The following is a 13741-nucleotide window of genomic DNA, read 5'->3' as shown; positions in this document are numbered from 1 at the left end:
ATGTAATATCAAATGGAAGGAGCTCAATGGCCCATGGCATCGCGGTTGTTTATTATGTCATTGAGTGGTACTTCGAACACTCCTGGAAGTAGTGTCGTAGCTTTCGGGATGCCATGAAGACCGCGTATGCTATCTTTGATAATGGGGGTACCGGGTTTTGCATGGTGTAAGGACAGTGGATACGTAGTATACTGGCTTCTGAAGTGGGAATTTATGTCCGTCCTATTCTCATTCAAGGACGAGCATGACGCTCACCACTTGATGTGTTGCCGATATGTATAGCAGCATGGGTTCGCCGACGTTTGGCGCGACCAGGATTATGTTGCTCGCTAGGAGTGTTTTTATTTCTTCCAGTCCGGCTGTTGCCGTGTCCGTCCAATCGAAGTGATCGGTTCGCCGTAGAAGGCGATAGAGTGGCAGTGCCTTTTCTCCCAATCTGGAGATAAAGCAGCTTTGAGCTGCCACGCAGCCTGCACGTTTTTTTGGACTTGATTAAGGTCTGTTGGCGTACCCAATTGTGACAGAGCTCGGATTTTTGCTGGATTTGCTTCAATTCCTCTATTGGAAACGATGAAGCCCAGCAGCTTTCCTGCGGGGACACCAAAAACACACTTTTCCAGATTGAGCTTAATGTCATATCCATGGAGGTTGTCAAGTGTGAGGCGTAGGTCGTCTAATAGTGTTCCGATGTGCCTTGTCTTGATTACGACGTCGTCCTCATAGGCTTCGACTGTCTTTCCGATCTGTTTCCCCAGGCATGTTTGGATCATGCGTTGGTAGGTGGCGCCGACGTTCTTGAGCCCGAAGGGCATGGTGTTGAAGCAGAATGGCCCATATGGGGTGACGAATGTTGTTGCAGCTTGTTCCGACTCCTTCATTTTCATTTGATGGTATCCGAAATTGCGTCGAGGAAACACAATGAGTCGTGTCCTGCGGTAGCGTCAATGATTTGATCAATGCGGGGGAGGGGAAAGGGATCCTTAGGGCAAGCCTTATTGAGGTCTTTAAAATCGACACACAGGCGCCAGGATTTATCCTTCTTTGCTACCATCACCAGGTTTGCCAGCCAGTGTGGATGTTTTATTTCTCTGATGAATCCGGCCTCGATTAGCTTGGCCAGCTCCTCTCCCATGGCTTGACGTTTGGGTTCGGAAAAGCACCGCAGTGTTTGTTTGACCGGCTTGTATCCATTTAATATGTTGAGGCTGTGTTCGTCCAGTTTGTGCGGGATTCCTGGCATGTCAGAAGGGTGCCAGGCGAATATATCCTAGTTTTCACGAAGAAAATCCCTTAGTGCAGCGTCGACCGTTGGGTCTAGTTGTGCCCCAATAGATGTTGTCTTTTCGGGGTCCGTTGGATGGACCTGGAATTTGACTATTTCTTCCGTTGGCTTGAAGGAGGTGGACTTGGAGCGTTTGTCTAAGATCACATCGTCCCTGTCCACCGTGGAGTGTAGTGCGGTGAATTCTTTGGCCGCGAGGCGTTCAGATAATGCCTCAAGGCCAGGGATGCGGTTTTATTTTTTGCGAAGTGCTATGTCCACGTAATGAGGTACTTGTAATGAGGTATAGCTTGGAAGCGTGTAAATGCCTCCCGCCCCAAAAGGCCGTGATATCCGCTATTGAAAGGGGCCAGTTGGAAGGTTATTTCTTCGGACCGATAATTCTCCGGCATGCCGAATACCACGTCGAGTGTTATTTTTCCCGCACACCGCGCCTCCTGACTGGGAATAATTCCTCAAAAGGTTGTGCTGCTTTGCTCAATGCGGCTCCTGTCTATTTCCATTTTGTGGAGTGTATCTTCGTAGATGAGGTTTAGTCTGTTGCCGCCGTCCATGAGGACCTTAGTTAGCCGAAAGCCGTCCACGATTGGACTGAGAACCAAGGCGGCTGGTGCTCGGACTGCCCTTTATTTTGGTTCGTCACCGGCATTAAAAGTTATAGCCGTGTCATTCCAAGGGTTTATTGCTTCTATTTGACAGAAATCGATGAGTCCGTGTAGTGCTCTTTTGCGCCTATTGTTTAAGGAGAATGTCTCAAAGATCGTCAGTACTTTGGGGTCGTTGTCCTCTAGGGGTGTTGTTCTGGGTTATTCTTGGGGAGGATATCCTCGCCGATCTTGGCCACTTGCCGGAGTATCCAACATGCTCTAAGGCTATGTGTTGGTATGTTATCCAGTGTTGCGTGTATTCTGCATGGCCCATCGAGCCATCCTTCCAGAACGGTTCTGCGCCCCATACTGGACTTATATTTCTTTACTATTGAATTGGGCGTGTTGCAAGGGTGCGCCCTTTTTGCCTGAATGAGGGGTTGAGTGGGGACCGATGATTCCCAATGGGCTGCTTGAGTTTTCCAGGTGCTATCCATTGTGTTATACTTCTGTACGATAGTTGCCATGTCAGGAAAGTGTAGGATGCAATGGCGGTTGATCGCGTTGAGGATTCCTTCATCCCTACAATTGTTGCGGAACACTGAGATCGCCTCCTCGTCGCGACAATCTTTAATCTTGTTTTTGACAAGAAGGAATCTGGCCCAGAAGTGGTGGACCGTTTCCTGAGATTGCTGTTGTATGCTCATGAGAGCGCTTGTATTCGGGTGGGTTGGTGGATTTTAATCTGAACCCTGACCTAGTTTTCGATTCGGAGTCTGAAGGTCTTCCGAACTTAACATATCGGGCTCTGGGATATCCACTGATTTCTTAGGCCCGTCGTCCGATTCTATGCTCGGAGGGCAGGATGCATCTCCTCGTAGGTAGGTGTCCGACTCTTCGAGACCGGAGATCCAGACATAGTCCATCCTTAGTATGGAGGACGAGTTGTCGGATAGCTCCTCGACTACAGCTATCTGGTGGGTGATCGGTGGAGATTTGATTTCTCTCTGATCGGTTTTAAGCCCGATTCGATTGTAGTCTGTAGCGACCCCCAGGGTGGCGATGTGGTCTACAAGCTCGTTTAAGGACGAAAGCTCCGCTGGATCCATCTGGTTGGAGTGTTCAGAGTTGATACGAAGGGGTTTTTTGATGACCCGAGAGGTCATCGTCGGCTTTACGACCGAACGAGCGGTCATGGTAAAGCCGCCCAACCGGAGGGTTTGGCCTGGAGCCAGCGTTCCCCCGATGGTGATATTATCCTTGAGAACAAGGTGAGACATCGATCCTGTCGTCAACGTCACAATGGAACTCTCAATGAAAGCACCAATGTCGGTGTCAAAACCGGTGGATCTCGGGTAGGGGCTCCTGAACTATGCGTCTAAGGTCGATGGTAACAGGAGACAGGGGACACGATGTTTACCCATGTTCGGGCCCTCTTCATGGAGGTAATACCCTACGTCCTGCATGATTGGTATTGATGAATATGACTATTACAAGAGTTGATCTACCTCGAGATCGTAATGGCTAAACCCTAGAGGTCTAGCTTGTATGGCTATGGTAATGAATATCTCCCCCCTCCGGACTAAGTTCTCCGGTTTATATAGACACAGGGAGGATCTAGGGTTACACAGGGTCGGTTACAAAGAAAGGAATCTGCATATTTGGTCGCCAAGATTGCCTTCCATGCCAAGGGGAGTCCCATTCGGACACAGGTGCAGTCTTCGGTCTTCGTATCTGCACAACCCATCAGCCCGGCCCATAGTTAACATGCCGGACGCCCGAGGACCCCATAGTCCAAGAGTCCCTCACAAAGCACTTCGCCCATTGCAAGAAAGACCAATCTAGTAGGCCAAACCAAACTGATAATTCGAAGAGACTTGCAAAGATAACAAATCATACATAAAAGATTTCAAAGAAGAATCAAATATTGCTCATAGATAATCTTTATCATAAACCCACAATTCATCGGATCTCGACAAACGCACCGCAAAAAGAATTACATTGAACAAATCTCAAGAAGATAGAGGAGAACTTTGTATGGAGATCTAAAGAGAGAGAGAAGAAGCCATCTAGCTAATAACTATGGACCCGAAGGTCTGCGGTAAACTACTCACACATCATTGGAGAGGCTATGGTGTTGATGTAGAAGCCCTCCGTGATCGATTCCCCCCTCCGGTGGAGCTCCGGAAAAGGCCCCAAGATGGGATCTCTTGGGTACAGAAGGTTCTGGCGGTGGAAATAGGGTTTCGTGGTGCTCCTAGATGTTTTGGGAGTATATGGATATATATAGGAGGAAGAAGTAGGTCGGTGGAGCTACGAGGGGCCCATGAGGGTGGGGGCGTGCCTCCCTGCCTCGTGGGCTCCTCGCTCCTTTCTTGATGTCTACTCCAAGTCCCCTGGATCAAGTTTGTTGCAAAAATAACTCTCCCGAACGTTTCATTCCGTTTGATATTCCTTTTGTACGAAACACTGAAATAGGCAAAAAACAACAATTTGCACTGGGCCTTCGGTTAGTAGATTAGTCCCAAAGATAATATAAAAGTGTATAATAAAGCCCATTAAACATCCAAAACTGATAATATAATAGCATGGAACAATCAAAAATTATAGATACGTTGGAGACGTATCAGGTTACGGCCGTGGAGGAGGTCGAAGTGGAGGACGCTGGGATGACCGCGGCCCCTGCCAGGAGTGGCAAGACCAGCCTCGTGAGGACCGCTGGCAGGGCCAGCCATGCGAGGGCGCCTGGGGAGATCAGCCTCGTGAGGACGGTCCTCAGGGCAATGTCGGCCTCCCTGCGCTGCCACCACCACCAAGAAGGAATGACGACCACTAGCAGCATGAGGGGGCTGGGGGCTTCCAGGAGCCTCGCGCCATCGCCTGCATCCTGGGCGGCACTCAGGCCCTAGTCTCTCAATGCATCTTCAAGCAGTTCTCTCATGAGGTGAACGCGGCCCTCCCCAGGATCGAGGCCACGTGTTTGCTCAGGTGGTCCAAGTGTACCATCACCTTTAGCTCGTCCGACCAGCTCAAGTGTGTGGCAACTACCGGCGCCCTCCTGATGCTTTGCTCGCCCATCATCAGCAATGTCCTCGTCACCAAGACCCTCATTGATGGGAGTGCAGGGCTTAATGTTCTTTCCATCGAGACGTTCGACCACCTCCAAGTGCCCTATGATCAGCAACAGCGCACCAAGCCTTTCTCAAGAGTGACCGACGGCTCCACCACCCCGATAGGGCAGATCCGCCTCCCAGTCACCTTCGGCCAGCACGACAACTATCGCACCAAGTTCACTGACTTCGACGTCGCCCACATCCGCCTTCCGTACAATGCCATCCTTGGATATTGAGCCCTGGCCAAGTTCATGGTGGTGACTCATCATGGTTACAATGTCCTCAAGATGCAAGGGAACCGCAACATCATCACGATCGTGTGCGAGAAGAAGGATGTGGTGTGCTCTCTCGAGCGCGCCTACTAGGCTGCAGTGGTCGAGGACCAGACAACGAAGGCACCATCTACCCTCCTGATGTTGTCCCCAAGAAGAAGAAGAAGCTGCTCTTCCAAGAGCCTCAGGAGAGTGGTGTCTCTAGTGGCACCACCTCAGCACCTACGCCCACGGATGGGGCACCTCCCTCTCTTGCATAGGAAGGCGTGCCCGACGCCTCTCTCAGGCTGGGCTCAAGGGCTCTCTTCTGGAGGGCCTCTGACTTAGCCAACGTAACGAGGGAGGCGCTTGGGCACCACATGGAGGTGTGCTTCAGTCCGTGTTTCCCTCACGAGGGCACAAGGCATGGGGTGCCAGGTGCTCAGGAGTTCATCACCAAGGCGACCGAGGAGCTTCATGAGGCGGGATCCATGCGCGGCGACCGCCGCCCACCACTTGGTGCGGGTCCTTGTCCTGGCGAGGACAACAAGCTGCGCATCTGCGTCAACATTCCAGGGCTCAATAGGGCCACATCCCAGGAGCGCTTTTAGCCATCACACGTTGGTCGGTGTGAGGGCCCCCCTCACAGCTACGTTCGCATGCCTTTTGGCCTGCCGAACGCGGCTGTTACCTTCTAGCGTCGTTTGCGGAGTGTTCTGGCAGCTCAGGAGGCCAGGCACCAGGCGGTCCAGGTGGAGATGGCGACGGTTCTTCGCGAGCCCCCTGAGCACCCAGAGCCTGCCGAGGTTGAAGACCCAGGCGGCTTGTGAGGAGTGGCTTCTTCAGCACGCATCTTCAGCTGCTCCAACATATCTTCAGTAATGGTGCGAGGTGACGTTTTCTGGTTTATTCAGTTGGGGGCGCCCCTCGGGCTGCATTATCACTAGATTGCGTGGGTCCGTCCCTGCGACATGTATCGTTCTTTCATCTTCTAATTGTTCAGCTAGGAGCGCCCCTTGGGCTGCATCATCCCCAGGCCGCGTGGTTCCGTCCCTTTGGCATGTCTCGTTCTTTGCATCTATCAGAATTAGCATTATCTCCTTCCGTGAGATGATTTATGTTATCACTTGCTTCCCTGTTGTCCTTCACGGCTTCCCGCATTGCTGACCGGCCTCCTGCTCATCCCGCAACGGGGGCTACACATGCTGGCACAACGCTTGTGCTCGGGTCTGTCCCTGCAATGCTGACAAATCTGAGAGATCGAGCTCTGGCTCGCCGCCCGCCCCGCGCACATCACCTCACCAGATCCTCAATGTCTTCATCTTATTGCGGAAAGATCAGCGGCAGGATAGCAAACGCGATTATGTGTTATATTCTCCTCTCGGACTAACCCGCAGGAATCTCCAGAGCCTAACTACGGGCAGTCCCGCCGGCCGCCCCTTTTTACGTGATTCGCTTGTGCGTTAAAGGGGGATCTCCTGAGCATCGCGCCTCAGGAGCTCCTGTTGACTCTCGAGCCCTCACCCCCTGGCCTTGACCACAGCATCACGACCTGGCATACTAGTGGCGATTGATCCTCTCTCGAAGGTCGGGACCCATGGACGCAGAGCATTTAGATGAGCGAGGAAAGGGGAGGCCAGCGTGAGCCCTGCCTGCACTACTACAGGATACTGCTAACGCGACACTACGATCAGAGACCCTTTGCCGAAACTGTGTGCGATGCAATAATCGCAAGCGGTGCTGTTAAAAAACCGTCAAAAAAGGTGCAAACGTTTGCAATGGCAGAGCCATCAAACATGTTCCAGATTTTGCGTGTGCGATGCAGGACACATGGTTAATCCATTCAAACTGTCTGGGATGAGGCAGAACAACAGAAACAGGCAGCCATAACAATGTGTGTGTGATGTAGGACACACGGTTAATCCATTTGAACTATTTGCGATGAGGTGGAACAACAAAAACGGGCAGACATATCAATGTGTCTGCGATATATGGCATATGGTTAACTCAGATGAACTGTTTTAGATTAGGGAACACAACAGAAACGGTTCAACTTAACAAGATGTGTGTGATATGCGTCATACAGTTCACATGGATGAATTGTTTGCGATGAGCCAAAAAAACACAAACAAGTCGTGTAAACAAGATGTGTCTGATACGTGGCAAACAGCCGACTCAGATGAACTGTTTGCGATGAGAAATTATAACACAGACGGTCAATGTAGTTACTTCGTGTGCGATTCTATAAGTACAAAAAACTTTGAAAAATGCAAACTAGTTGCTTACGGTGGCGGAGTATTGCACATGATGCGTCTGCGAGTACTCGTGTGCAATAAGTAGTATGATACACATATGTTTCCTTATGTTAACATGTGTGTGCAATATGGACAGTTAATATGCAAATGCCTTCTGGACATCGGGAACACGCTTAAAGTCAATGAACTGTGTACGATACTAATACTTTCCATGAAAATTTATGAACTTGGGTAACAACATTTGAGTAACATATATATAGTGGTTACACTATTCAACAAAAGGAGGATCTTCGTAACACAGTTTTGACAACCATATGGTCCATATCTACATACTTAACATAGTAACAACTATCACATTTTAAGAGGCTAAGGGCCAAAAACCATATGGTCCATATTTACATACTTAACATATATAGTAACAGCTAGCACATTTGAAGAGGCCGAGGGCCAACAACCACAACTGTCCACTGGAAGCAGCTTCATCATGGCTACTCGGCATCTCGTCAATGAGAAGGAAGAGCCCTCATGTGCCTTGGTAGAGCATGAGTAGAACAGTGTCTCCAATTTTCCAATATGGATGCATTGCCACGAGAAGCGAGAACTTTTTAATTTGAATGGTTCCATTTCGGCGGGAAATGCAGTACCTTGCAATCACTTTGGTGTTATTAGCAGGCACAAGTGTAATTCGACCACGCCAGGAAATCAATCTAGGAACTGCTACACGGGGCAATTTCTGTTGACATGTAGAATAAAAAACAATTGTAACATGTCGTTGAAGATATATATATAGTTTATGAGCATCAACATTAAAATAAGACTTTTTACCAGCATTTTGTGTAGACAATTGGTCTTGTTCAGTGTGTGCACCATAGGTCTAATTAATCCCATCCAAAATCCAGCGTCCATACGCTATGCTATCTCTATCAGATTATCAACAAAGTTTATGACATGCTTCAAGTCCTTCTAGTGAAATTTGGTACGCTTAGTAACATACAGATCATTCACTATGCATCCAACATATCCTGCTTAAAAGGTAGAAAGGTATTGTTTATTCAGAACATGGCAGAAGAATATATAGTGCGCACAAATTGGTAAATAGAATTGGTTACTGTCTAGGAATGGAGTCAGAATATGATATCATAATTGGTTGCTTAAATAGTGATCAATTGGTTGCTTAAATAGTAATATGACAACATGGAGAAAGTTGAAAGGACACTAACCTCGATCAGACTTTGATCGGCTGATGATGTTGGGGAACTATACATCCATGTTAATTAGACCAGGCTGTGGTGCACGCACTAGAATTTTATTGCGAGCTTTCAGTTCATAACACTTAGACATTTTTCTCCAAAGGTCCGCATTAAAATAGGAGTGACCATCTTTATCAAGTTTAACGCTAACCATCATTGTAAATCCATGCTGCATTGTCAATATGACATCCTGGGAGTCATCAGCAAAGTAAAGCCCAAGATTTCATTCTACTCCTGTTCTTGCAAAGCAAGGGATGTACTTCCTGAAATGAAAATGAAGACCGTAAATTTGATATATTGAAATAACAGAGCAAGATGCAAATATGGGAGTAACTGATAGAACAAATCCATATATATATAGTTGAAAGCAAAGTACAAAAATATAGAACTAAAAATAGATAATGTAACAAAGATTTGATGCAAATATATAGACAATGTAGCAACTGGCGGTATATGTTCTCAAATTTAGGTCATGCCGACCGTGGTAGGTTGAGATTAAACATACCGGGCGCTCCCTGAAGTCACCCAGAATGGTGAGATAGAAGTTCGTTTCTGACTGGCCATGACCACAGTTGCCCGATTTGTGCTCGCACTATGGACAGATGAATGAACACCCATGAATCAGTTAGAACAAAAATGATTGTCTGGCAATTTCCGCCGGTTGATTAACAGCGACGGACGGACTGCGATAAGTGATGAGTGAATATTTTGCAAATTAAGTTGATTACCTTCTCCATGAGAAAATTCCCCAGCCCAATCCCACAGAAAACCTCAGTCGACAAAAGTCTGGAATGTCGGTGCAGATAGGCGGCGGAAAGCGGTAGGGTCGAAATCTGGTGCCATTTGGAGCGCGACCTATCCCCGCCGCCAACAGCCGTCGAGCTTAGCATGCAGAGTTGTGGAGGAGTCCGCGACGAGTGAATGGGTACGAAGTGGGCGAGGGTTTTCTTTTCCTTTTGCATGTGTGAGTGAACACACACGGTCGGAGAGGCGACGGAGATGAATCATGTGCGATAGTAAATCACAAAGATTGAATGGGAATCCAAATTTCCTTTGTCCTTCATCCATGAGTTTTTTTCTACCATGAACATAAACCCTGCTAATCACCATGCTTTTCCGGGTTCATTTATAATATTTAGGGGATTATGTGCATTTTGTAGGCATTAATGCACGTAATTCAAATTCAAACAATCGGTGCATGAAAGGGTGCAGAAGGATAGTCTAGAAAACTAGACTCGTGGTATTTAGTAATTTCTCAAGCCTTTTACAAGGAATGGGCAGATATTTCAATGGAATGTGTGGCAACAGTCAACCGCAAATGCGTCATTTACTGGGTTATCAACTATAGAACAATGAAATATGTGCTTGAAAAACATGACGGTTGGCATGGTGCCATCGCATGGCCTCATCGTGCCCTGGTTAATAGCTGAGAAGGTTTGATTTATGTCATCATGAACGCCCTTCATAAATGGAACCATTGCCGAGGAAGTTCAATGCTTTCGAGAGGGAAATCACCACGATTGAACGGGAATCCAAATTTTCTTCCTAGTTTGTCATTCAATTTTTTTCCGATGATCAACATACCGCCTCAAATGCAACGTGTTGAAATTTGACATTTTTCGACCTCATTTACCATATTTAGGGGATTATGTGCATTTTCTAGACATTAATTATGCAAATAATTCAAATTGGAACAATCGGTGCATGAAAAGGTGCACAAGAATGATCTGGAAACCATGCTCGTGTTATTTAGTACATTCTCATGCCTTTTACAAGGAATGGGCAGATATTTCAAGGAAATGTGTGGCAATAGTCAACCATAAACGTGTCGTTTACTGGGTTAACAACTATACAAAATTGAAATACATGCTTGGAAAACATGACGCCTGGTGTGGTGCCATGGTATGACCACACAGTGCCTTGGGAAAAATGTCGTCATGCATGCCTTTCATAAAATGAACCATGACAGAGGAAGATTCATGGTTTAGAGGGGGAAATCACCAAGATTGAAGGGGGGGCCAAATTTCCTTTGTCCTTTGTCCACGAGTTTTTTCTATGATGAACATACAACCTGCAAATCACTGTGTTCAAATTTAGCACTTTTCTGGGTTCGTTTGCCATATTTAGGGGATTATGTGCATTTCCTAGGCATTAATATACATAATTCAAGTTCAAACAATCGATGCATCAAAGGGTCCACAAGAACGGCCTGGAAAACCATGCTCGTTCCATTTAGTAAATTCGCATGCCTTTTACAAGGAATAATGGACAGATGTTTCGATGAAATGTGTGGCAATAGTCAACCACAAATCTTTATTTGTTGGGTTTTCAACTATAGAAAAAATGAAATAAATGCTTAAAAACATGACACTAGGCATGGTGCCATGGTATGACCTCACCATGCCCTGGTTAAATTTGAGAAGGTTTGGCTTATGTCGTCATGCACGCCCTTCATAAATTGAACCATCACCGAGGAAGTTCCATGCTTTCGAGACGGAAATCCCCAAGATTGAAGGGGAATCCAAATTTCCATCCTAGTTTGTCATTTAGTTTTTTCCAATGATTAACATAATGTCTCAAATGCAACGTGTTCAAATTTGACATTATCCCGGGCTCATTTACCATATTTAGGGGATTATGTGCATTTTCTAGGCATTTTCTAGGCATTTTCTAGGGATTATGTGCTCGTTCCATTTAGTAAATTCAAACAATCGGTGCATGAAAAGGTTCACAAGAATGGTCTGGAAAACCATGCTCATGTTATTTAGTACATTCTCATGCCTTTTACAAGGAATGGGCAGATATTTCAAGGAAATGTGTGGCAATAGTCAACCATAAACGTGTCCTTTACTCGGTTAACAACTATACAAAAAATGAAACACATGGTTGGAAAACATGATGCCTCGTGTGGTTCCATGGTATGCCCTCACCATGCCCAGGTAAAATTTGGATAATGTTTTCCTTATGTAGTGATGCGCGCCTTTCATAAATCGAACCATCACCGAGGAAGTTTCATGGTTTGGTGGGGAAAATCACCAAGATTGAAGGGGGGTCCAAATTTCCTTTATCCTTGTCCATGAGTTTTTTTCTATGATGAACATACAGCCTGCAAATCACCGTGTTAAAATTTGGAACTTTTCCCGGTTCATTTGCCATATTTAGGGGATTATGTGCATTTCCTAGGCATTAATGCGCATAATTTAAGTTCAAACAATCACTGCACAAAAGGGTCCACAATCACGGCCTACAAAACCATGCTCGTGCCATTTAGTAAATTCTCATGCCTTTTACAAGGAATGGACAGATATTTCAATGAAATGTCTGGCAATAGTCAACCACAAATGTTTGTTTGTTGGGTTCTCAACTATAGAAAAAATGAAATAAATGCTTAAAAAATATGATGCCTAGCATGGTGCCATGGTATGACCTCACCATGCCCTGGTAAAAAATTGAGAAGGTTTGGCATATGTCGTCATGCACGCCCTTCATAAATCGAACCATCACCGAGGAAGTTCCATGCTCTCGAGAGGGAAATCCCCAATATTGAAGGGGAATTCAATATTTCTTCATTCTTTTCCCTGGAGTTTTTTCTATGACGAACATACACCCTGCAAATCACCGTGTTCAAATTTGGCATTTTTCGGGCTCATTTACCGTATTTAGGGGATTATGTGCATTTTCTAGGCATTTAGCGCATATAAATCCAATCCAACTACAGGTGCACGGGTGTGATGTGAGGTTCAAGGATTGTTGTTCGATCGCGGACCATCCTACGGTGCACATGCGCGATCCGCATGGTTGGGGTTCCGACCAATCATGACGCAACATACAATAGGCTCAGCGCACACTATTTCCTGAAGCGACGAGATGAACCGTGTCCGATAAGGAACGAGCAAAATTGTAAGGGAAGCCAAATTTCTATTGTCGTTTGTCGTTGAGCTCTTGAATACCACCGCACTTTACGGCTGCCCGACCCCTCTGTCCCAGAGCTCTCGCCAGGCGTCGTCCATGGCACCGCGGCGCACAGTAACTAGTAAGGAAGCGATGGCATCCTGCTGTGCCGCGTTCCTCGCCGCCCGCGACCGCACACATGGTAAGGAAGCTATGGTATCTCGCCACGCCGACTTCATCGCTGTCAGCGGCAAGACAGTTACATGGGCGGACTTTGAGGCTGCCATGGTCGAATGGGTGGTGGATCTAGAGGCGGCCAAAGCCGCATAGAAGTAGCGAAAAAGGTAGAAAGCATTCAAGAAAACATAGTCCCACTGCCGCAAGAAAAAAGAGGCCGCACACCATGGTGAGGAGAGCTTTGCGGAGATCGAAGCACGGTTGGCGGCCGCCTACACGGCCGGGAAGGAGAATGCCGGCGTGTAGCCAGCATGCCCCAATGGCAGCCTGTGAGAAGTAGTTTAAGTTTGTAGTATTAGAGCAGATTACCAATAGTACTTTAAGTTTGTAGTATTAACGTACAATGTCGGTAAGAGCATCCTTTGAGGGCTTTGATCATTGCTTAACATGTGTACCTGTGTGCGTTTTTTCGTGTTAATCATTAGAAGATCACAAAACACATGGTTTCTATGCCGTACCCGTCTGCATTTGTTTGCGTTAATGGCCCATAATTCAGTTACCTGCGCGATGTTTCCTAATAAACCAGGCATACCATTGACCGAAAAAAATAAAGTACACGTGTACATTTTTTTGGAGACGGGATCTGCGAACTTTCTATTTTCTCGCACATGAGTATTTTACGTGCTTCGTCTGCGTTGTGTGTTTCCCCCGCCCAAGTTTTGCACCGAAATTTTCATTAGGCGCGTGATTTCAGAATTTATTCCTCTAACCACATCCCCTTCCCCTTAGTAACCCCCCTCCCTCACGCCTCCCCCTACCGACATCTCAAATCGCTGCTGCCGCAACCACATCTATGTTATGCTCGGATCTAGTCAGGTAACCCACCGATCTCTATCACGTCCCCGGCCTGATTGCTTAAATGGCGCCTGCGGAAC

This window comes from Triticum dicoccoides, chromosome 6A, assembly GCF_002162155.2.
Source record: "Triticum dicoccoides isolate Atlit2015 ecotype Zavitan chromosome 6A, WEW_v2.0, whole genome shotgun sequence".
Taxonomy (NCBI): domain Eukaryota; kingdom Viridiplantae; phylum Streptophyta; class Magnoliopsida; order Poales; family Poaceae; genus Triticum; species Triticum dicoccoides.
This window is presented reverse-complemented; position numbering follows the sequence as displayed.